Raw genomic sequence first — 25,380 nt, 5'->3', positions numbered from 1 at the left:
CTCGAACATCATTAGGAGGGGCGAAATGGGTTTTGTGCCTTCCAAAACCTTCCTTCTCTGGTTCCCGCTGCATCGCGCTGCCACGTTAGGCAGCCAAATCGGAAAATGTGAAACTTTGAACGATTTATTTACAGCCGGCATTCGGACCCTTTAATGCACGTTTCGGCACCGACTGTGGCCGCGGAAGGTTTCGGTACGGGCGCAACGCAATTATGCTTCGAAAATGGAACCCAAATTTCTCCGCTCGTTGGCGGCACACGGTGGGGGTAGGGTGCATAAAATTAAATTAATGGACAAATTGATTTCTCACCGATTGTGCACGGGGGCGATGGAACTGGCTGTTGCGGGAAATTTTGGGCATCCAAGGAAAACATTCAATGATCGCTGTGATGTTGGTTACGAAAAAAACTGTCCAATCGGCAAGTGCTGCCAGTTCATTGACTTCTTTGGGAGCTGCCTTGGTTTGGGGACAAATTTGAGAGTAGTTGCTGTTCGTACGATTTGAGTGACTTTGAGTCTAAGCGGTCGAGGTTTCGGTTCCTTCATATGGCATAGATATGACCCAGCACATAAACAATGCACCAAAAGGCAGAAGAAGTCCCTCAGTTACCTACTGCTCAAGAGTGATCTTCGAGCCATGGACGGGTGGGTGTGTGTTTAGGAAGAAAAACCCCTAAACCCCCAGATGGTGATATCTCACACATTGGATGAGGTTGGCTCCCGATAAGCCAAAACCACTAGACACTGTTCCCATATTGTTTGCTGTGTTGTTTTGTACCATGCTAGACGAGATCGTATAATCGCTGCGCACGCAAATGGGTGATGTGTGTAGCTGATAACGGTCTAGAAACGATAAGTGGTCATAAAACAATTAGGATGAACAGGCTGCTGCTGTTTGCTGTGTCACATTCTTCCTCTTTTTTTGAGGCAGTTAATTACTGCGTCCTTTTTATTGGTAAATGTGGTTTAATATTGTAAGGTGATAACATTTTTTTTCTTCGGAAATTTTTTTTTATAATAATTCTACAACAGATCGCTGCATTAGCATAAAATGGATAGAACTTTCGAATAATTAATTATTTAGTAAAGTTTACTTCAAAAGATTAACTTTGTATGAGTCCTTGACATTTTCCTCTCATAGCTCAATATACCATCTTTGTGTTTATATTTCTCCGTCATACTCTCTCCACGTCTCTACACGTTTAATTGGACGAACGGAAGTTACTGCATGTGCTATTCGGTTTGCTTTGCATGATATAATTTGCGCTGTGGCTAAAAAAAAACAGCAGCGAAAAAAGGAAATGAAAACAACACCAGTCAAAAGCGATGCGTGAAGGATGGATTTCAGCTGGAACACCGGCCTAGAGCCGAGAGATATTGATCACGACGTCCTTCAGCTAGCGTCGGCGTCAATCAGCGCTACTCGGGGGAAGTGCAATGCGCGCACAATCTTAATTGAAGTGCATCGCTGCACAAGGTTTGATAAATGCACTGGCAGCCATAATCAGTGACGGCATCTCTACCGCGGCAAAGGAGAGCGAAAGCAATGGCAAAGCCGGCCTCTCGCTACACACTGCCTGTTAGAGCAGCCGGTCCGTCGTGGACGGTCCATCGATGTTGGTGACATTTTCGGTCCACGAACCTGGCTGGTCCGCGACCAGTTGCGGCTCGATTAGGTATGCTGAGTGCGGCGTACGATCGTGTACGCTTCGCTAGGGGGAATTAATTTATGCAACACGGGGTGGATGTTTGCTGCAGGGTGGCTCGTCCAAAGCAATCTGTACTCACACGCCCAGTCAGTGGTTTGTTTACTTCCACTTCCGTTGCGGGGCAGGCAGTGTTGCATTGGAAACACCCCAACCGGTGCAACAGTGCCTTTGCTTGGAACTCTAGTTACGCGTTAGCCCTTCTGGAGCTCCACCTTTGTTAGAATGTTATTTACAAAGCTGAGATTAGGCTGGTCGTGAACTTGATCGGGTGTACTACTCCGCCTATGCACAGGGTCATTGAGCTCGAATGACATCAAAGTCTCGCCGTATGATCGCCGTACCCAGCGTCCGACCGTGGAGGACCTTGGAGGAGAACGATCGTGCCGCATGTTGGCTGTCGTGTGCGATCGCGCAAGTCGCAAAGTCGTGATCGGAAGTTTAGCAGCGCTTGATGCTCTAAATGTTGCAAGATTATCCAGCGACAGTACTCTGTACAGCAGCACTGGAAGAGAATTGTAGATGCGATCAGGGAGAGGGTTCTCAGTAGGAGACCGCGATGCATTCTCTAGCGCGAGTGATCGTAAAAGGTAATAATATCCTGTGCATCGAGATCTGCCTTTATCGTACGGTTGCGTTGCAGTTATGGAGAGCGAAAAAAAGGGGTCCACCTCGTGTTTGTTCGTTGTCATCGTTGTTATTCGTAACGCTATCACGTGATCTTCCACGATCAAATGTTACGAAGGCCAATGTTTGGTTTTCCAATTAGCTCAATTGAAAGCGCTTTATGCGAGTTCCAATAAAATGATGTTTGATCTTTCGTTGTTTCCAAGATGTAACGATGGGTTGTGGAATATACAGCGAGAATAAACAATTTTAAAGGAAAATCTTGAAAAAAAAAGTGATGATCTTGAATTATTTTTGGAGATTCTGAGAATCTGTGTCAGCAATTAATTTTTAATATCTCTACACTGATGATGCAGATAGAATACGGGTCAAACTGTTGATTGAGTAGAAATGATCGCCAAATGCAACGCTACTGACCCAGAAACAGATTCGTGTAAGATGTCTAAAGAAACCTCCATCATAGCTGATCGATACTGGCAATTGTGGCTGCGTATAGCGTAGATCCCGAATTTCCCCAAACAATCAAGCTCATCTCGCACACACGGAGGTACCTAAAACATACCGTAGTATATCGTTGTAAGTGGCTCGCATTACATTCAAGGTGGGAGATAAAACCAAATTGGCAGAAAAAGAACAATCAAAGCAAGGGGTAAAAATATCTATCTAGGCTTTCTCTCCGTTCCTTTCTCCTGCTTCGGAAATGCAGGTTGAATTAGTCAGTTGTTGGAACGGTACAGTTGGGTTGTACGAGGGCAGGAAGGAAGCATGGAAAGATCTTGAGAAGCTGGCAGTATCTAGGAGGTAGAGCCGGAACCATTATCATCATCATCAGCAGCAGCAACTTGCGTCAATTACGAACCATCAGAGATTTATTGATCGTCTAGTTAATGGATGAAGCGTTCCCTTCTGCGCTGATCAGTATGAATGAACCACGAAGCCAGGCTGACCTTCAGCTCGTTCGAAGAGTTAGCGGAAAAGGCCTTAGAAGATCGCGGTTTTTTCCTTTTTCTGCTATATACCTTTCTTTCGCCTGTGTTCAACAACCTTCAAATTACGTAAACCAAATCAGGTTACTCCACTGTTGAAGATTAATCTGTAGATCGTTTGGTCGTTTCGGAGGCGTTCACTACCTGTGAGACAACCTTTTCGTGCCGAGGGACAAGTGGATTTGCTTTGGAGCAATGTAATGCGTGGGGTGTTTCAAGATTCAGTAGTGCTCAATCGCATTCGTCATGTGTGCTCAGCTTTATCCTACGAACCAACGATCTTTCAACAACCGTTCTTCTTCTTTTTTATCGGCACAACAACCTCAAGAGAGATCTAGGACTGCAATTTTTGGCTTTCTTCGACTTTGTTTACCACTAGCCAGATAGTCAGTCTTGCGTCAGTGGGATTTGGTCTGAGTGAGCCGCTCCAAACATCATCCGTTAGATGAACGTAATCATGCCTCAGAATGCAAGGAGTTTGCGGTTGTGCAATTCGGGTCTGGATGCACCCTCAAACTGACGTCTATTTGTAATGCGCTTGACGGACGAGTTGATGTTGGTGTGACGCACTGGCGACATCTGCCAAATGATAGTAACCTGGGGCAATTAATTGATTTGTAACTTTGAAACGGTTTGCGTTTCTAAGACACAACTTCAATGATGATGAATTAAAATTTATCAATTCTTGATCAAATGAAGATCTTCAATATTCCAAATGACTTCAACATCTTATATGTTTCATGTATCTGTTCGCTAGCCCGTTTATTCCATACGTTATTATGTTCATCAATTACTGTTGCTTAATCTCAGCGTTGTTTGTTTTTATGGGTCATGGCGGTGATTAACGTAGAGGATCGCGATTTAGGCGCGAATAGCGCATCACGGAGAGTACCTCTAGAGAAGGTGCTTAAGTAAATACGTCGACGAAACCAATAGAACGATAATTAATGTAAAGAACTACACTGTCTATTGCATATGAAATCGTCTTGCAATTTAACCGTATAAAGCAAATTAGGGTTGCAGACTTTTGGCCAAAACATTCCCGTGAGAAACCCCCAATTCCATACCTTTCTCCTTCAAGCCTTCAGGCATCTGGTTTTTTTTTTGGCAGCGCTAGTAACAGAACACGCAAAAATAATAATTGGCTCACAGCTACTTTCTTTACCGGCGGTCCACTAATGCGGGCTCGGACCACCGGGCCCGATCACTCGCAGTGGTCGCAGGAATGTAAGAGATTTCCGTGGAGATTCCGAGTTCCCGCGGTGTGCGGCTGAGAGGTGTTCAACACATGTGCCAAAAGCAAAGCGTGTAATTAATCGCATCATAGCCGCGTGTGATTAAATCGAAAGTGTTAACGCCATTGCTAAAACCTTATGATCGCTATCGGGTCGCTGCCGGGAGGCCGAAAGGGGTACGTCAGGGTTTCGATGCGCTTGGCAGTTTCTTTCACTTTTGTGCCCCTTCCTCGGGAAGGGGATAGAGTCGCGACCGGTGCAACTAATGCAAACTAATCGATGGGGGTGGGTTGCAAGAGCGTGCGAGCGTGCGTGCCCGATCGCGTGGGGTAAATTAAATGTTGCGATCCCTGGTGTGGCCGGGCACCGCACGACAATCGGGCGAGACAATCGGTGATGCAGCAGCTGTTGCAAAAAAAAAACTGGTTGAAAATGGTCAGAAAATTAAACGAGAGTATCTCCCGATACGCAATTGCGATCATGATTTTTTGATCGAATTCCTTTTTTTTCGCCATTCGTCTGATTTTTTTGTTTTCGCTATTATGAGATCCAGCGAGGTTTTGGCACACGAGCGAGAAGTGAATGCAATATCGGAATGTATTGCAAATTGTTCGCCACTTTTCATATCATGCGATCGAATCATTAGCTAATGTTTGTTGTCGTTCCGATTAAACGACTGCGATAACAATGCCATCTGTTTGCGGCGTGCGCTTGGCTTGTTGCATGCTATCAAACAATTCGATAGCAGACGTTGAAGTTTATTTTGTTGACGTTTCATGTGTATTACTTAAAATATTAAGTTAATTTTCTGATATTATTGTACAAAATTCAATTTACTTGCAAGACACCAATCGCAATGTGTTAAAGATTTATGTTTCTTTTCGGTGGTGTCGTTGCATCGTGCAATTGTTTTGGGGCGCTTGGGCCGTGCCCTTTTCGCGCACATTGTAATGACCATAAATTTCGAACCGTCCATCATCACGGGCAGCACCCATTCGCGCCCAGAAAGTGCGCCAACGGTACGTACGCCCGATCGGTCGTATATGTTACCCGTGAGGTGTCGCAATAAAACATTTGCCGACCCGGGCCGCCGCACGATTGCTCTTCTTTACATGTGCGGTGCAAAAGTGCATCATGCGAGGGTGTGGTCTGTTGTTTATGTGTTCCCGATACAGCAAACGGCCATTAATCCCGGCCGCGCACACGCCTGCATTGCATTGGGAAGGCGTTGTATGTGCGCGGGAGTCGAAGCAGAAATAGATCGCATCAGAATCAGACAGTCAGAACTAGGCTTACCGAACAATCGAATGCAACCGGTCGATGTGTAACGCTTGAATGGTTTCGTTATTGATTCTGTATCTTTTTTTTATTATTATTCGGACAACACCCTGCAGCACCCTGCGGGAATTAAGAAACTTGAAACAAAGTGTTCCCATTCTAAGGGCGTGAGGGCGATTGATTGCGAGAGCACCAACTTGGGAGGGAGTCATTTTTCCCCTCTATCGTCATAAAACTCAGATACTTTAAGAAAGAAGCATTGGTGTTAATATACTCATAAAAGACAACACCAAAAAATGCTTTGCGTTCTTGGGTCATAAGGTCTACTCTCCGGCCCACACTGACGATAGCATGATCTTTATCACAAAACCGAACGTGCGCTTATGCCACCCGGGCGCCTGTTAGAATAACCCTGCACGCGTGAAGTTGCAGTCAACTTGACAGCTGAGGTACGGAAGTTTGAAACGAGTGGGTCAACTCATGCAAAACACGGCATGCATCAACCATTGCAATCCACCAACGAGGAAGTACTTCACATCGGCCCGGGAAGTTCGGACGTCACGTGCCATCGAGCACATGACACAATGACGCGGTGTTGTGCATTGTTTCGCATGTCGTTCGTCTTCATCACCTTGATTACGTACGCGAAATGTTTGGGAATGGGGAATTTGTTATTTTCTTTTTTCGTACCTTGATTAGCGAGAAGGGTCGTTGACGTTTGGTAGAGCTATTGAACAGTGCGGTCCATTCTTGCTCGCTTTTTTCACTAACCGGAAGCTGCTATAAGCGTTTACTTCCTAACGAACGCTATGAACACCTTGCGCTGTTTGGAATGGGAAATAAGTACAGTTTGCTTCGCGTTCTTATCTCCGGAAGATCGTCTTTGGAAGTGTTTTAAAAGCAGATGGTTTTAATGCATTTTTGTGGTGTTATGTTTGTGTTAATGAGTTAAAGTTTATCGAAAAAAAATCGCTTGCTTTTTACAAAGAAATTACACGATAAAATACTAATTATAAACAATACTTTAATGCTTTTTAGTTAACTAATTTTTACTAGGTTGCCTCACCATTTGTGACTTTTTCATTGCAGTTGTTAGAGTCTATTTGTCAGTTTACTTATCAACTGTTTTCTTTTATGTTTTGAGGTTTTTCTTTTAGTTTTATATTGTTTTCTTATATTGTTGTTTCACTTTGTTTTTCGTTGATTTCTTTCACTTTTACTTTTGTTTTTCCCTTTAGTATTGGTGTTATACATTCTGGTTTTCCTTCCGTGTATTTTATCAAGGAAATAAACATGAAATTTAATCTAATTACAATATAATATTTTTTAGCTTCACCGACATATAATTCTATGTGATCTATCGAGAATGGAAGCATTTCATTGGTTTCCGCTTCAAAATTCTAGACAAAGTAGGATTTTAGTCAAGTCTTTAAAAAAACGGCTTAAAAGCCGAATCTTACTTTGTTTACATAACATTACTCCATTAGTTTCGTTCGCGTTCGTGATTTTCGTGTAGACTGCCGTCTTTCGGAGGCGGAAATTGAGTTTTACATTATTATCCTTCTGCCACGTGATATAACGGTTCGCACAGAATGGATTGTGTTTATTTTCGCCCTGCTACGTTCTGAATGAACTGCAAAGGGACAAAGCAATCTTGTTCTGGGCAGAACAACAAAAAAAAAAACCTTACCACTTACTAGGAAGTTCACTTTTGCCCCAAACAGGTGAACCGCGATGCCGCGAAGTCGTACAAGTTGGCACAAAATGACCTGCTTAACGAGGAACAGCGTAAACTGCACGAAAGCGGGCAAGTTTGTCGACGTTGAGTAATTGGGTTATGACAGTCCACCTGGTCGTGACTTTGCCCTCCGACCGGACCGTTGCCGGTGGCGTGTGGTACAGAAATCAGTCACATTCCTGGGGAAGAGATGGTCACAGATGTGGTGCACAGTCAGCACAACACAGGTTGGTCCCATTCGCAAGGCCAATATTGTGGTTAGTTGCAAAAAAACATGGCTTCTATCGACGCAAATACTTCTCGTGAGTAAAAGTCTTTCATGATTGTCAACATTTTGACGGCAAATAATTGGCGTTTGTCAGTCAGGGTCGTCTAGCTGGCCATTAGCAATGTTTGTTTTTTTGTCAGTGAGCCGTACAGGTGTTGATGGTGGGATGACGCTGTTTGTGACTACTGACTCCTGAGAAATCCTCTTGCGAATAAGGGAAGAAATGGTTTACAATTGTTTTAAAATTGTTTGCTCACTTGAAAAAGGAATATCTTGCCCTTATTTTTATGGTCCAATACTTATATAAGCCTAGGTTCAAGATGAGATGACGAGTTTGGATGTTTGGCAGCACATAAAAATCGCATCAACACGGTGTATGTGAAAACAAAATGTTACGGCTAAGGCAGAGTGGATGTTTATTTGGTTAAAATACAAGCAAAACATTACGAATCTTTTTTTTTTCTTTTTGCACAATATTCCATTCCGCCGCCTAGCCAGTAGTGCGTTATTTTGGGAACATCTTCGCGCACATCCCGCGAGCTGCAGTGAGCGGCAGCGGTGATGATGTCCGTGATTCATCTCCACCGACGTGTGGGTGGGTGGTTTCTTGTTGCTTTGTTGCTCGTTGATGGTTGCTGCCAAACCCATCCTCGCAACAACAACAAAAAAAAATGTGTTCGGCGTGTCCATAAACTAATTCCACATTTATACGATTTACGCGCTACCATTAGCGCAGTGGATTGCTGTGAAAGGGGCGCAAAACAAAGCAAAAAATTAAATATCATCATAAATGCTGCACCGTGCTGCAGTTGGGAACGCTGGCTGGTATGCCGGTTGCTAACTCGGCGCGGGTAAGTGTTTTCACACGAAACAGATTGGATTGCCGTTTGACGGTTGACGATGGATTGAAGAATTGGCAAGTTTCCCAGAGCTTACTTCTGCGATACGGCCACCAATACACCGCGTCGGTCGATTAAAGGCGGTCGTATTCATTACCAGCGGTTTGATGGAAGAAATGGATGGAAAATGCTTTTTCTCCATTTCCCATCTTTCCCTGCCCCCGTTAAATTATGGCAAAACGGCTCCGGAACAAGCGTGCCACAGCAATGCGGCCATCTTTAGTGGTGGCTCTTGCGCAATCGCTTGTGATTTGGGAAAATTTCTTTGCACCCAAGCACTCGCAATTGGGCAGCCAGCGGTGGAACGGTCACTTGTTGGTCATTTTGGCTCTCTGTTTTTTTGACGCAGCAAAGGAAACGAAAGCTTTCGAAGATCTGGGAAATGCTACTACTTCTTCAACCTTGTTACATCTTGGAGACATTGCACAACTCGGCTCACGCATGCGACTTAGAAAGTAAAGTGTAAAAAGTTTGGTGGCGGTGAAGATTGGCTCCAAGAATTTAGTTTTTTAACGGGAGACTTTTTTCTTAACCCATCCAAATATTTAGAAATAAAATGAAATAAAACACCGGCAATCATTACGAGACGATTATCGATCCATGATCGATGTTCGAAAGGTGAAAGCAGGAAACATATGCGTCTTGGGGGCATAATCAATAGATGGAAGACCCAGGAAGACATCGAACCTCCACCTCTGCGGGGGGAACACTTCGCATGCATTTGTTTGCATGTTATGTGTGCTTATTGCTTGTTGCCGTTGCGCCGAAGGTCTGACGTGTGTGCGGCTTCGATGCGCCCGAACGAGTGGCCAGCGATGCGTGTGGGAAGGTACTGCAGTGAACTATGGGGACACCACTGTAGTGTCCACCGCACGGTTGGTCATTCCGTTGCTTTCAAACACCTTGCATGACACCGTTTTTCAACGTTGCAATGTGGTGCACTGTCCCGAGTGCTTTTCCCTTTCCTTGGTGATGGCGGTGGCGAAATAAGGGAAAAACAACATCACTTTAAAACGGTGAGACTCTTGGTGGAATCCGAGGAACCATTGAAGAACCATATAATCCTGTACTTGGGACAGTGTTGGAGACGCTATTGCATTTCATCGATTGCACAACGATCGACCGATGCTCCGAGCTGCGGCTCTGACTCAAGAGGAAATCCCAGAACGTGTACATGTAAAGTGACCCACGTTGCTCAATTCTAAAATAGGACATAAAATTTATCGCCTATAGCTGTCCCAAGCCAATCGGAAACCACGAGCAATGTGTTTGATCTTGTTTCAAAAAAGATGAGACCGATTAATTCTGCTGCTTGTTGCAATTGCAGGGGACGGAGAAATTCTGTTGCTCCGAAGCCGTCTAATACAGCATGGATTAATGGACACCGGGGGTGCACACGGTACTTCTAACTGGTGCATGAATGAATGTAACCAAGGGAAGAAAAACAAAAAACCACTTTGACTGACAGTTGGAGTGTGTTCAAGAATTTAGCAATTAACACTCCGCTCGCTGTGCTCGGCGATGGCGTAGAACGTAGAACCGCTCGAGCTAAAATTCCGGTGGGCGATCTCATTCTTGGCTGACGGAGGAGGGGGGTCGAATATTTTTGAAGATGTTAAAAGAGATATGACATGTCCACTTGTTACGTGACTCGATGGTGCTCTCGGCACCGCCCGGGCAGTGACTAATGCAACACAGTGTTTTGGTTCTTTGTTGTGCAATCTGCTCTGTAGGAAAGCGGAAAATTTAAAGCCTTTGCTAGCAAACAAACACTTTTGACGCTGAAAGCATCAGCATCAGGTAACAAAAAGGAAGATAAATCATATTTTATGGTGGGTATTTGGGGCGATCCTCGCTGTGTGTATTCATGTAACAGCTTATTGCGTTTAATTTACATTTATGTATATTGCAGTTTTATTACCGTCGGTTTGATGCGTGTCCGACTGTACGTTGTCACAATTTTACCTCTTTTTTCGGCAGTAAATTATCCATCATCTAGTGTCAAACGTTTGTCGCATCAGCAAAAAGGTGTTCGTTTTTCTTGTGTACTCTCTCTTCCGAAGCGTCCATCAACGCGTGAAGTCAATTGGGTCGTCACCGTCGGTCAGATAAAGAAGCAATCGGGTCTTAGCATCGAGCGTCACGTGGAGATGTTTAAAGAGCGAACTCATCCGATGACCACGGCACGTAATCTCCCGCGCAAGGAATCAAAGGTTCCAGCCCGATTAGCAACCTTTCGGATCGGACTTAATCGGACAAATTTTGTGTGTGCCTGTGTCACTCACATAACCGCATCTAGTGAGGTGATCTTTTTCACCTTCACCACTGATCGAGAGTGTCTTACCTGGGACCTGTTATCTAGCAAACCATGAAAAATGAAGGGAGCTGTTTTGAAGGGTATTGCCACTTAAAGTTATCGTGTATTAGTAAATCTCCTTATCTTTGGTCCAACGTGCAAACCATCACATAATAGACCATGTGTAATAGCCAATTAATAGGAGGGAATAGTTTATGATACAATTGATTGTTTTTCGTTTAGTAATATTGTGCCTTATATGCGAAATATATTATAGTAAATATATTGTTAATTTTTAGCCTTCTTGTTCAAAGTTTTTTTTACATGTAAAAATGTAAAAAAAATGCACAATTTGTTTGCTGAATTTATCAATGAAATTATCATCAGTACTACACAAATATTAATTTGTCGTCTATCGGTCTAAGCGAGGTTAATTTGTAATTTAGAATAAAAACAACTCGTGAATTATTGATCGGGAAGTATACCATTCTTTGGTTTGTGCTAAATCATGATACATTCATTGGAGCTCTAGTTGTTTGTTATCATTACTTCTACGTGCACCCATTGCCATTCCGTCATTGTTTTGTGTCAACCATTGGGTAGCATTGGTTAAGCTTCTCCTAATCTAATGCGCTCGTTTATTTATTTGCTACTTTTATTCAAACACACACATTCCACCCCCGAAGGAAGATACTTCCAATGAATCGGTACGAAAGTTCAAAGACACAGCCGGTGGGTGGGAAGTAAAAGCGAAACGGTTTCGATGCGCGCACCCGGTGCGATTGTCATAATAAGTTTTGCGGTTGCAGTGTTACGTATTTGCCCGGTGTGCGATTGACCGGGCAGGGTGGCCCACCGCCCGCGGCTGTTGGTGGGTTGGTTAGTTAGTTAGTTAGTTTGTTTGTTCGTTTGCCGGTGTCAATGAGTCGTTTCGGGGAGTTAGTTTTTCTATCCATTCGCCCGAGTCTGTCTGCTCGTTTATTTCGCCTTTTTTTTGTGCCCATTTTTCCTACCCCACGCACGCATGAAAAGGAGAAAGGTTTTCCGTTTAGGGGTTTCTCCGCACTAGTTAAGGCTTTGATCAATTTCTTCATTTGCCGAAAACAAAACAAAAAAAAAAAACGCAACCACCAAAGGGCTTTGGGTTACAGCAGCGGAAAAGCAGAGCGGCAGTCTGCGTGCGCTCGGAAAAGGGTGAAAAGCTATGTGGCCACATGGTTTATGCAATCGGTTAGGTGTTACACTAATTAGTGCTTTGCATTTATGCATTTGAAACGTTACAGTAAAGTGTATTAAAGTTAAGTTCATAACCATCAGATGGAAATTAAGATACGGTGTACAAATTATGTATTTAGTTAATGGAAATAAAACCCTTCCTAATTAACGCTTTTGTCATTTCGGTTTTCATCAGCAGTTTGTTTTTTTTTGGAAGAAGAAGGTTATCGTTTAATTGAGTTGTACGGACGATTTGTCGCAACGTCAACGGTAGGGCAACGCGATATCGCACGGTAGACAATCCACGGCATGTGGGTCACGATTGTGTCGCTGTCTTACCGGTGCTGGTAAATATTTGCCACCGGCCCAGCAAATGCACTTTAATGGGTGTTTGCTTTTCCACCGCTGAGGCCGTATATCGTATCCATAAAGTGAAGTGTTAGCTGCCCGGTGTATTTTCGTATTGATTTTGTGACTCTCAAATTGGCGCGCCGATGGTCACTTTAAAAAGACTTGGGTTTGGGCGGAAATGTTTATATATTTATTTTTACGTTTACTGTGCTGTACATTGGCCGGCTGCCGATGGTGAATGCGTGTCATGTTTTTATGTTTAATGTTTAGAGGTTTGTGATGCATACCAGGTCACTTAACAGGTCAAGTCATCAGTAACAAAGTGCCGTTAATTTGTTGATATATTTTTATACATTAGCCCAAACAAGACAGGTGGAATTGAAGCCAGAAGCTATTTGTTGTTTGTTCTGGACAAACATTCCACAAATCTGATGTTCGCAGTCTAATAAAGAAGACTCTGATACCTTCAATCTCTTTTTTCTGTAACTTTCGCTGCTAAGTTTCCATAAAGTTTCTCAACTCAAGTTCCTATGTGGATGTAGGTAGAGATCAACTTCTATGGAGTTATAAGATTTCGTATTACGCAATCTTGAAATTAAATCTGACAGATAGGTGTCCTTGATTAATGAGATGTTTTTTGGAGAAAACTCCACTGTGGATGTCATATCTTCAAAACATGGTGTATGTCAGACACACAATCCCCAGTTATTCTGAGAATTGTCAAAACGCTTGCATTGCGAGACCACCATACTCTATAGACCTTGGCTTAGAATGTTTTTCTCTCAAGTCTTAAATAAAATGTTGCCGCTGTGAATGTCACAACAAAGCATTTTTCATAGTTATTTTACAAGGTTAGCTTGTGTTTAAGATATTCTAGAATTGTAGCAAAAGCGCTATTACTAAACATTTGTTTTAGATTGGTTTAAAATATACTTGGATTTTACAAGTTATATTTAGAAGTTTACAAGGTACAAGTACAGCTAAATTCTTCAACGAAGTAACTGTTACGATCGCATAACAAAACATCAGAGCTAAAGTTTAAGAGTGAAAAAAACTTCAAACTTTAACGTTCTAACTTATCACACAATAAATCACACAATGGGTAAATATTGGTGATATATTTTAGCCACTATTTCTATACAATAAACTAAAAAATAATAAATTTGCCTAAAGTTCAGGCACATGTTTTCTTGATTTTGCTTTCCTTTGTGCTGTTTTCCATTTCTTTACTCACTTTTTAATTACACGTTTTGGAAAAGGTGCACCACCTAATGATACTTCACCGTAGCGCAACGTGCTCGTGTGTACTCCCGTTAGCGTCGAATCCATCGGGAAAGCATCTTCCACAGTATCCGGTCTCTGTGGCATCCCGCAGTATCGACATCCATCCCTCACCGGGGTAGTTGGCAGTACGGAACCGTTTCGGGGCGATCAAAAATTCGCACAGTCGCAAGATTGCTCTGCTGGCCCGTGGGGGGGGGGATCCCTGGAGCGTGCGGCTGTGTGTGTGGTTCGACACGGAAAGTGCATCACCTCATAACCATCGCTCCAGTTTCGTTTTCTCCGAGAGGAATACACCGTTCACTGGCGTTGCTTTCGGTTCGGTGGGATTTACGCTAAGCTTTGCGAATTATTCCGCCAACGAGGAGACGGCTGGTAGAGCTGCGGGGGAGACGAGGACCACACAAGTGCGCCCTCGAACGAGCGAGCCTTAGCTCTTCGGTTTATGTGTGTTTGCGCACGGCGGTGCTCTACATTTTCCGGCAACTTGGCTTTCCCGACGCCAAACCGTGTAACCGAGCGCAATGTCTCTGCGGTGCTCTGCCACCAGAGCCGGCGGAGAGCAGAAGGCATTGCTCAAGTGCGAGTGCTGACCGAGTAACGGTCCTTTTGCCAATTTTCCGGCATGGTAGATGGGTGATTGCTCCCGTGCTGCTATGTTGTGACGCGGACGAGTACTTCGAATGATGCACACTAGATACGTTACCTCGACAACGATGGTTAATGCAAGCCAATTTGTCGTGGCAAGGAAGTCATCCGGTTGTAAAACGCTAGCAGAAGTGGAAGTAGCAAAGGCATCTTGGACCAAAGGGGACTTGATATTCTGCAGCATAATTCATTGGAACCACTAATGGTATATGGTGGCAGAAGGCCACTCCGAACTCATTTAGAAGAGGTGTGTGTGTGTTTTGTTTTTTTTTTTTGGCCACAGTTGCGTTTTGCTCCATTTTGGAAGTCCATAGACGTCTGAGTGATGGATTACAAACGCAACCAAGAAATGCTGTGCAAGCGGCGTATGTGGTCGATATGGTCGACGCACCAATGGTCACCAAACCTTTCGGTGCTTTCATTTTCGTTCACTTCAAAGCTTCCATTAGTGTGTGTGTGTGTGTGTGTGTGTGTGTGTGTGTGTGTGTGTGTGTTTTTCCAATTGTATGACGGATGAGGACATTGTGACAATCACGCTGACTCACGAATACGCACTCCAGTATCAGTTGCGGACCGCCCAGGGCCACCATGTTAATGTCGCCGCCATGGGCACGGGGCCCCAAAACGCTACTCTAATGAAATAATGCTCATTCATGCGCGACCATCCCTGGGCGTACCGAATATGGCGCAGGAATTCAAAAGCAACCGTCGTCTCCCTCCTCGCACACCCCTTTCCGGTTCCTCAGACCCCTTCTATGTGGATCCAACCGGAGATGCAATCGTTTACCGTCAATTGAATCGACATTAAGCAGTGTGCCGTGCCCTATCCTCTGCGGGCATGGGCGTAAATCGAGCGTGGGAATTGGATTCGTCAGTAGTCGCTGTAGCGCGGCAAAAGGGTTCAAGTGTAACTTTCGCAACTCGCGGATACGCGACATTGCAGGGCACACATCTCTGCGAAATGAAAGGAAAAGCGAAAGAAGCCAAACATGAAGCTATTCCGTCAAGGTTACCGGCGGATGTGTGTTCGAGTTCTTTGCTGCTATTTTCGAACCCCGTGGCAACTCGGTTGTTCGGAGGCTGGCTCTTGTGTTTTTTGCTCCTAGAAGGCAATTGATCTCCTAGAAGGCATTCTTGAAGCAAACAGTTGTGCCATATGAGAAGATGTTTTTATTGCAAGCAAGAGCATGGCAACTAGATGTCTATTGCTGGATTATGAAATTGAAAATGATGAAATTCCGCAATCACACATTGTCGCTCATGCGTGCACCCAACTGTGGAACAAAAAAAAGGGCCCGTTACCAGGGTGATGGTAAACCCCCAATGCAACCGCTGGTAGTGCTAGGGGCACTATCGGGGAGTTCTCTTCCCTTCTTCCCGAGTGTTCTTTTTTTTTGTTGCCCCGGTGTCATGTTGCTTCTTGGGAGGCTTTAGCGATGGCGTAAGGGAACCACGGTGGAACCAGTTTTTCACCCACCCATGGGAAGGGATAATGTCACCACTGCCGCCACCGTTTATCCACCACCATGATCTAGGCCTTGGTGATCGAGCACGACCGATACGGCGATGGTGGTGTGGGCAGGGCGCGTACGTGTGCGGCATCTGACATCATTTTACCTTGGCGGGGATGTAAAATTACTTCACCGCATCTCGCATCGGCAAGAATGTCAATCGGCAATCGGGGAATGTTAATTTGCGTCTGATTTGCGTGCGGTTCATGCGTGCGTGGAAATTGGAGGGAAAATTGGTACGAAAACAACTGAAAAAAATAGAGAAAAAGAGATCGCGAGGTTGGTTGGTGATTATTGGCATCAATTGCTAATTTGGTGCTTGCATTGGCATTGGTTTCTGCTGTAATCAGTCGCATGAAATGTAAATTTTCTTGATAAAATTCGTTCAATAATTCCCTAAAGAGTTGCTATGTAGTGTATTCGACATTTCCTGCTAAGTTGAGTCGAATATTCGAAAAACATTTTCTGTACGATCATTTTTAAAGATTAGTGACATTTTTTCTTGTTCCTAGTTTTATCTCAGTTTCCTGTTTTGGCTTTCTTTTTTGAAAAAAAAAAAATAATGGCCTCAACGGTAAACACCAACCTTACAATTTTGTCAACATCATTTTCTTGCCGACTTTAACGATCGCAATGATGAGGAAATGATGCTGGAGGTGTATTATTTGTGCGTTTGTGACATGTTTTCGGCCTAATAATAACATCCAATAAGGCAGCCACGCCCGAACCGTTTAGAAACATTCGAATAGTTAACGATCAGATTTCCAAAAGATTGATTTTAGACGAGAGATAAATAAGTATGTCGAAATTCGTGAGGATTTGGCTTTAGTTGTGCATGATCATAGATCACGGTAATAGTTGATCATTGATGTGAAGGGAAACCATAACGATAGGTGTGCCTTGAAGATTACAACCATATTCATATAATTTTACTATACGAAGGGAAAATGGGAAGAATTCTTGGACGAACCGTGACGGATGCGCGTCGGATGCGTTGATCGCTGATTCTGTGCACGAGTTGGAGTGATGCAGTGTGTATTTAAAAATAGCATCTCATTCGGGCGGAAAGAACCGAAAGAAGGAAAACGGTAGTGATTCGAGACGGATTAAGGTTGTCCGTGGAACGCACGCGTGGAAGATGACACGACATGCGCAAGGGATCCGTGCCCGATTTTGCCCCGTTTCAGCACAATTAGGCTGCGTTGAGTGCGTACAATGCAAGGTAAAATCCGACCGTGACATAAACGTGCAGCGAGACGCGCGGCTGGGCCAACTTCACCCCATGCGCGCCATATTTGCCCGATGGGCTGGAATCGTGCAGCTGTATGGAGATGTCAGCAAGTCAGTCGCCGGATGAAGCGAGATGAAATTGCCGGTCTCTGAACCTACGCCACGCGCGATGGCTCGTGTGTCCTACATGCCGGTGCTATTTATGCCACGGGGTAGGCGGCTTTTCCTACACCGGCTGTGTTTATTTACGCTTTTACCAGGGTGACTGAGTGCAATGCGGAGGCTTTTTTTGTTTGGTTTGAAGTCTTCATCATCGCGGCGCGGTTGCATTGCATCAAGGACAGGAGGAACGTCGATGGGATGGAGAAATAATTCGTTGCAGTCGCGTAGTACGGATGGGGATGGTAGGGATGATGTTTTTTGTTGGTGTACGGTTTTTAGGGAACGTTGAGAATTGTTTGCACTTGTGCTTGTGCTTGAAGTGTTTGCGTTAAAATATTGTCTTTTCGTCTCGTCTTGGCCGAAATAGGTTGATGTCGATGATCACTTTGAGGTATCGATGCTCTTTGTGATACTTCAAAGGGTATTTGATTACTTTTTGTTGCACAGAATTGATAGATCTCATCTGAATTGTAACATATTGAGAAATAGAAGTTGGTAAAATCTTTGATCATTGCTTGTCAGAACATTTGGAATCATTTAATACACCCAACATATGTTTAGCTTATGTATATTGCTATTAAAAAGAGTCAAGTGAATTGAATTTCTCCAAATCCACTATATGTAGATGGAAGATTACTGAGACAAACGCACTTTAAACTCAGTAACGTCTAAAGCTTAAAAGTATGCAAGTATAACTTTAATAATAATTATTATAACAGCATTAATAATTAAAGCTAAAGTAATGTTCGACAGAAATATAATTAATGTAAAAGCAAAAAAAAGTGTTTTCGTCCACACTGTGGCTCCCCCAGTATTGCGTGCAGCTTCGCCTGGTTGCGTTATGTTTTCACCGAAAAACTAGAGCAAAAGTAAAAAGGGACACTATCATCATCCCCATTCCAATCCCCAAATAGTAGCTATACACACAGACACAATCTGTGACAAACCCGTGAAAAACCGTGCCCTAGCGTGACCGGAAGGGATGGCCATCGTGGCGTGAAAAATAAAACTCCCCGGTGTGCTCCCGTTGCATAAAGTTACGCAACGCGCCCGGCGTCCGGTTGATGCGCGGGCACGATTTGCTTGCCGACATTCTTGCCACATTCCCGCGGTCATCGTTGGGTTGTGCATGTGGGACGTAATCAATCACCCCCGGTGCGTCGTGAAAGCACGGCATGTTTTGTTTTATTTTTCTTATCCGCACACAAACACACACACACGAGCTAGGAAAGCGAATGAGAATGAAGGAAAATGCAACATCCATCGACACACTGACCCACTGCTGCGCTGTGCTCGCTTATTCGGTTCTCGGGCGTTGCTCTCTGTCTATCTCTCCACGGGCCGGTTATGGATCCCATCCCAAACGCCATGGGACTTTCCGATGATTTCCGATGAGTGGATTTTCACGAGCGTTAACGAAAAACATAAATTTTCCTCGCGTTCCCCGAAAATGGGCGCGTGCGAGCGGCTTTGCCCGGAAAGCATGGATAAAAATATAAGCAGAAAGCAAACAAAACGGCTCGATACGGAAAAGAAAACGGGCCCATCCAACTGGAACGCAATGGGAAGCAAGATGGTTAAAGTAAACGACATGCATATATTACCCGGCCGGCAGGCACTCGTGGATGGGTGGGACACGGAAAATTCGGCACGGTAAAAGTGTTACAAATCTGCACGAAGTCGAATGGGAGCTCCCACGCTTTTAGCTTTTGGCGCAACAGCAACAAAACATACATTTGCAAAGGTTTCGTTGAAGATGATATTAAAAGAGCTCGTTTAGACCAAACTCAAGAAGCAACTGGAATGCCTTCAGTGTTCGTCCAAGGAGTTCTGTTCCAAAGTGCTGGCATAGTGACAAAAAAGGCAAAAACTGCCACGAACCGTTCATTGATAGGTTGTCCACATTACGCCAACAAAGCAAAACCGCAAACGACGCTTTCGAACGAGAACTGTCGAGAATCAACTCGATTCTCCTGTTTCGATTGCATCATTACATCATTAGCCGGTTCGGATTGACGGTTTATCGGCGGATCTGGTTGAGGGTTGAGTTATTGGGGAATGAAGAAGCCACCATGCCTTCATAAGCGCATCCGATTGGATTTAATCGACGCCTTCGCCCTTGACTGTAATGCGTAACGGCGCCGGGGCGGATTCCGTCGATTAAAGCTACCGTCTATACCCTGTCTAACTCATCCGGCTTCTTACATTCGCGACAACTGCCGCTAAGCTCGCGGTGACCACAAAGTGTCACATGACGCCCAAGGAACTCAAGGCATCGGGCAGGCGGTCAGGCGGCCAACGATCGACCACGAGCAAGTACGCCACATTCCATCGTCGTGTGCGTCTTCGTTACGCGCGAAGACGAAACGATGCGCGGGCATATGAACGTGGCACATTGTTAGTTCGCGAGCCTGCACTCATGACCCCATTGGCGCAAAATGCATGTTGCGTTTTGTTCGAGGTCGCATCGAAGCTAGCGATGGTTCAGTTGCCGTTACGATGCGTTTGTGTGTTGGTTGATTGATCCAACCTGTTCGTTTGCGATATGCAATCTGTGGTCAGTGATGTAAGCAATTATCAAACTACGTACTTTAATGTAATGGTTGGCTATTTTTGATCGTTCCGTTTCTGACCTACAATTAGAGAATTACGGTTTTTCAATCGAATTTCGATCTTTGGTAGGATAAAAACAATCTTTCTTCACTGAATAGGTTCCTCTATTTCGGACAATTCTACTTCATTTATCTGCCAAATTATGGATCGTTTATCGGTAGAATTCAACAGACTATGTTCTAGGTCTAGGTGACCTTATATCTCAAGGTCTTCAGAATGATTGAAGCTTTTAGTATAATAATGGATGATCAAATTTCATCAATTGTGTAGATATTGCTCTGTATAAATGGTCCCCAAATGTAGTAGCCCGTGGCATGTTATTTCAAGATAGCCACAAAAGATGCAGGTGCTAGATTTTGCCACTCCGCCCTAGAGGTAGCAGACTTTTGCACAGGACCCTTCGTTACGGAGATCCTCGATCTTAATCCATTATCTCCCATGTTGAAACTGATCAAAGAACGTTTCGCTGTTGTGTAATCGTCCAAAGAGCAATGTTCTGGCCTTAGAGTTTATTCCAAGTCCTTTTAAGGTCCTTTATCACAGGAATACGGTTTGTTGGATACCAGATACGTAGACCAATCATGTTTCTTGAAACGATGCTGGAAGTTCCTCGAATCCTTGAATTTCTTCACTGGACCTGGACGCTTAAAGTCATTTGGGGCGAAATTTTCAGGAATACTGACTTGCGTACCACTTTTAGGCCGTCTGTTTGATTTCAATGGAGATCTAGTGTGTTTGGGAAACTGAATTACTTGCTTCCACTTTTTCCCGTAGTTCAAAACCAACAGTACTTCAATTTCTTCTAATGACGATTGAATTTCTTCTTTATGACAACTTTAATCACGAAAAAAATCAATGTATTCTCCTACCCATCTCTGCATTGAGGATGAACTTGTACACTGAGAGTAATCATAATATTGCACGTTAAATGAAGATACTTACGGTAGTTATCACAAATCTTAGTTCCTTATTAGTGCTATGTAATTTCGAAACTCGTATCTACTATAATGAAAAATGATAAATAAAAACGATAAAAAATACGTCTTGCAACCAAATCACCAAATCTGTATATTGTTGCAACAATCTGTATCGATTGTTGCTGGAACATCAGCCACACAATAGTTTCATCATTTTATGATATTGTTTTGCCGGTTCTGTTCCATCCGAGCCACAATCATTAACACAGCGTTCAAAGTTACAAATTATAGATGCATTGAAAATGTTTAAATTAACAAAGTTCAAACCAATTGTGGTTTCGTAAGCATTGTGCTGTGGGCTATCGATACGTTCGTATCACATTCACACATTCAGTGCAGCGATTAGGATGAAATCTGTGTTTTCCCAAGATCGATGTTTATAGACTCACAGCTCGTTAAAAAAAAAAATGGATGTCGAAACAATAGTCTGTTTTGCGTGGAGGCTGGCTTTTTTTTTACACATCCACTGCTCCATCCATCATTTCGTAAGCAATCGAATTAATTAGTGTGGGTAGCGACCGAAGGGAAAATATGATGGAACGGATCGATGGAAAAGCGGCGAGGGCAAACAAGTTATGATTAAGTGATTGTGAGGAGGTCCCCCGTTACGCTTCGAGGGTCTCTCCTTCCGATCGGTCCATAATGGCAATTGCAGCATCACAACTCGCAACAATTAACTGTTAACAATAGTCCCTGATGCGATAGGAATCGGATAGGATCTTCGACAAGTGCCATCAGTGGTTCACGTTTAACACGTGTCTGTAACAGGCAAACCACCAAAAATTTCCCTCATTTAATGGCCGCTATTCGTCTTTTTAAAAACGCTCAAATTCGATTGCCGTCCTTTATTACACGCAAAATATGCAAAACCCGGAGGTGCGGTGTTCGCCATTCAGCGGCACAACAACAGGGCGGCACGCCCATTATGCGACCAATTAGCGATCCACTTACCACCGGTGGCGTTCACTTTCGATTTTTGGCAACAGTGTTCGGCGTGTCGCATCCTGCTAGCGGAAGGAAATGTCCAAACAATTTCGAACCTGCCGGGGTAACGAAAACGAACGAAACCAGTTCTCCCAGGTGATGTACGCAGACATGCAACAGGAAACCGCAAAAAGAAAAAAAACGCACAAGCGAATATTCGGGTACGGGTTGGAGCTGGTGGCAAAATTCACCTCACTTAAAGTGACATAAGCTGCGCCCGATTGTGCTCCCTTCACATTCACCTGAATGATCACGGCAGGATGCTCCGATTGCGTTTTTTTTATTTTGTTGTTGTTGCCACTTTCTCTATGCATTTACCACGAAGAGGAAAATGGATTTTGATTAAACAGAGGAGTCGCAATCGTCAAAAGAAAAGTAACACAACATAATGTCAGGCACAATGTCACCTTTCCGTGGCACGTTTAAAATCGAAAGTGCCTACTAGATGGCGGATCCACTCATCAACTTCGGGGCGCAATCAATCGAAATTTGGGGGCTTTTTGGTTGCATATTTTACCCAAAAAACAATCTCCAAGCGCTCAATACATTTCCGTTTTTGTTTGATTTCGTTCGCAAAATAGATAAAACAATTTCGTGCGTCGCACTGCTTTTCGAAAGCGTTACCGTTGTCTCGTTTTTCCCGGAAAAGCATTTTTTGAAAGGTGACGAACGAGCGAGGGGTTGTGCTTTTGTTTAATTTGATTTATTTAGTCTTTTTTTTTCCTCCCCCCGGGTTTCGACTACAATTAATCGCATTCCAACCGATGGGAAACGAAACGAGCAGACCCCGATGGAAGAAACGCCGCTCGTGTGCGCTGGAAAGATTAGTCAAAACAACGGAAAGAGGTGTGAGTGTATCTTGCGTGTCGCAGAATTAATCGCAGCTTTGCCCATCGCACCTCACGCTATCACACGGTTGCTGAGGCGGAAGTCGATTAGCGCTATAGGGTCGGAAATTGGGATTGAATAAGGTGGTCCCGCAGCCAAACACCGGCACCTGGTACGCGATGCCGGGTATTCCATACAGTTGCCCTTCCAACGGCACGCCACTGGGTGTACCATCTTTACGGGACGGGCGTGCGTTGATTGATTGGTCGACGCACACGGGAGACCGGATCGTGTTCGCTTCCGGTTTTCGGTAACTGTCATCGATGAGTTTGTGATTTTATTTTTTCTCCCTTCTGGCGTACCGCTGGCCAGTTCGCAATGGGCGGAAATTGTTGTTTACCGGTGGTTGGTCGCGATGGAAAACGCCTTTTTTCTTTACCTCGTGGTGATTGTTGTACGGAGCAATGAAGGATGTCACCCGGTAATGTTGTGTAAATGAACGGTAACCATTAGCGAATAAATTAGGTTAGGATTGCGGTTTAATTATAGATATTTGCTGGGCGCGTTACGATAACGATCATGTTTAATGTGAATGGGAGGTTGTTAGAAGAGCAATTCGCGTCCAAGGATACTCAAGTACTATGGTGGGAATACATGATTTATGGGGTACGCGATCTACAGCACGTTAGCAGAAGACCATTCGTGGTAAATTGAAGTTGTAGAGCCTCATAAGAACCGCTCATGACCGGTTTGTAACAAATAGTTGGTTGAAGAAATGAATCGCTATTGGAATTATATGTAAAATACCACATTTAAAATCTATCATTGAAGAAGTCATTGCAACTGCTACCATGCTGCCATCACACAGCCGCTGGGTTCATGAACCTCCGAATAATTCACCCCTCCCCATCAAGATGATCATTCACCTGCCACCGGAGCACCACCGGGTAGGAGAGGAGGCTTAATTTTCCTTTCTAGGCAACCGTGAACGCGCACGAGATTCACGGCCACTGGCCAACTCTCGCCAACCAATTTGATCAAGACAATCAACCAGGCCGTGAAGTTGTGCAGCAAAAACCAAGCAACACGTGAAGAGAGTGGATAGATGTTATCGGGAAAACTAATCTCCCGCCACCTCACCCAACCTTAATGCGAGGAAAAACAACAACCTCAACCACCACCAAAATGCTTTCTTTGTGTGTTGTATTTTCATCAGCTGGCGAGGCGCATAAATTATGCACCATCCAAAAGCTTTCTTTTTAAACGGCATCTCCCCAGCGATGCCTCGACGGCTATTAGGTGGTTGGTGGCTATGCTTGAGCCTACCAGAGACCGCGTGATGATCAGCATCAGCGATGGTGACCATTTACCAAAACCGAATGCGTGAAAATTACGCCTTAATGCTCGCTCGGACTCGGTTGCATAGCAGGTGGAAAAACGCCGTGATGCTCTCACAAATGCTGGCAAACGGGTAATTATTTATGTGACAGCTAGTGAAGATTACAGTTCACAATACGGCCTCGGCTAGATGATGTCGCAAAAAACCCAAATCGCCATTTTGCCCGCACTAAACGCTGCTATTCAAATTCACGCTTCAAAAGAGGGATGCAAAGTTGGTGTGCGGGGCAATGGGCAAACTATTAAGATAAGCTCCACAGTTCCATGATTGAGTGGGAGTCACCGAATCGGCCGTGGCGGTGAGTGGAGCCAATTAGTGTCAAGACTCACCTCGATCGTACACAAGCATTATCGTCGTGGGCAGTCGCCAGAAGTCGTTGCGGAGGGAATTTATGGTGCACTTTCTTATCATCTCGTTTTCCGCCGCACGTGCTCCGCTGGAAGGTGTGGGCATGCATGCGGCCTACGCTCAGGAAGGCGGGCGTGTCACGTTGGTTGCACGGCCCATACCCAACGGCTGCCACCCGGAGCCATCTTATCGTGTGGGTCGCTTCATCAAAGGCTCAGGGTGTTCGCGAGAGTGTCTCGCCTAGGCGCAGATTCGGAGACTTTCTCTACACTGCCGCGCTCGCCAGCGATCGCCAGCGGAATCGTAACCGATACGTTCATCCTTGCGAGGAGGTGATCAATTAGTTTCTCTCGTTGTGGCGTTAACGATTGATTAACGAATTGTTTTGATGCCGTCTGCCGAATAGAGCTGCGGTGTGCAGTAGATAAGAGTCGTAATGAAGGTCGCTTGTGAGTCCTCAGTTCAATTTATTTACCAAACATTAACGTTGGATGACTGGCGCGAATTTGTGTGTACAACAACTCGTTCATAACAAAAGATACATGTTTATGATATTATGAACAGATGTGCGGAACACACTTTATTTGTATCGTTGACAAAAAGGCTGGGATAAATTATACTGTTATTGCCCCAAACGAGCTGCGAGCTGTTCAAACGGTCGTGGCGCGCATTTTGTTTGGTTACAACAATAATTGTCGGTAATTGAATGTCTTGGAGACTTTGAGCCGAAGATCATTTAACAGTAACCTTAAAGACACCACTCTAAGTCATTCTTGTCATCTGAAGACATCATATCATGA

General features: G+C 44.3%; 1 protein-coding gene across 1 annotated transcript in view; it reads left to right on the top strand.

The window, feature by feature from the left end:
* The window catches only part of LOC128306470 (uncharacterized), a 55,570-nt gene that overhangs the window by 7,917 nt on the left and 22,273 nt on the right, over positions 1–25,380 (top strand). The gene's annotated exons all lie outside the window — the stretch shown is intronic.

This window comes from Anopheles moucheti, chromosome 2 (genome assembly GCF_943734755.1).
Source record: "Anopheles moucheti chromosome 2, idAnoMoucSN_F20_07, whole genome shotgun sequence".
Lineage (NCBI taxonomy): Eukaryota > Metazoa > Arthropoda > Insecta > Diptera > Culicidae > Anopheles > Anopheles moucheti.
Note: the sequence above shows the minus strand (reverse complement) of the source record. Positions and strands in the feature narration are given on the sequence as shown.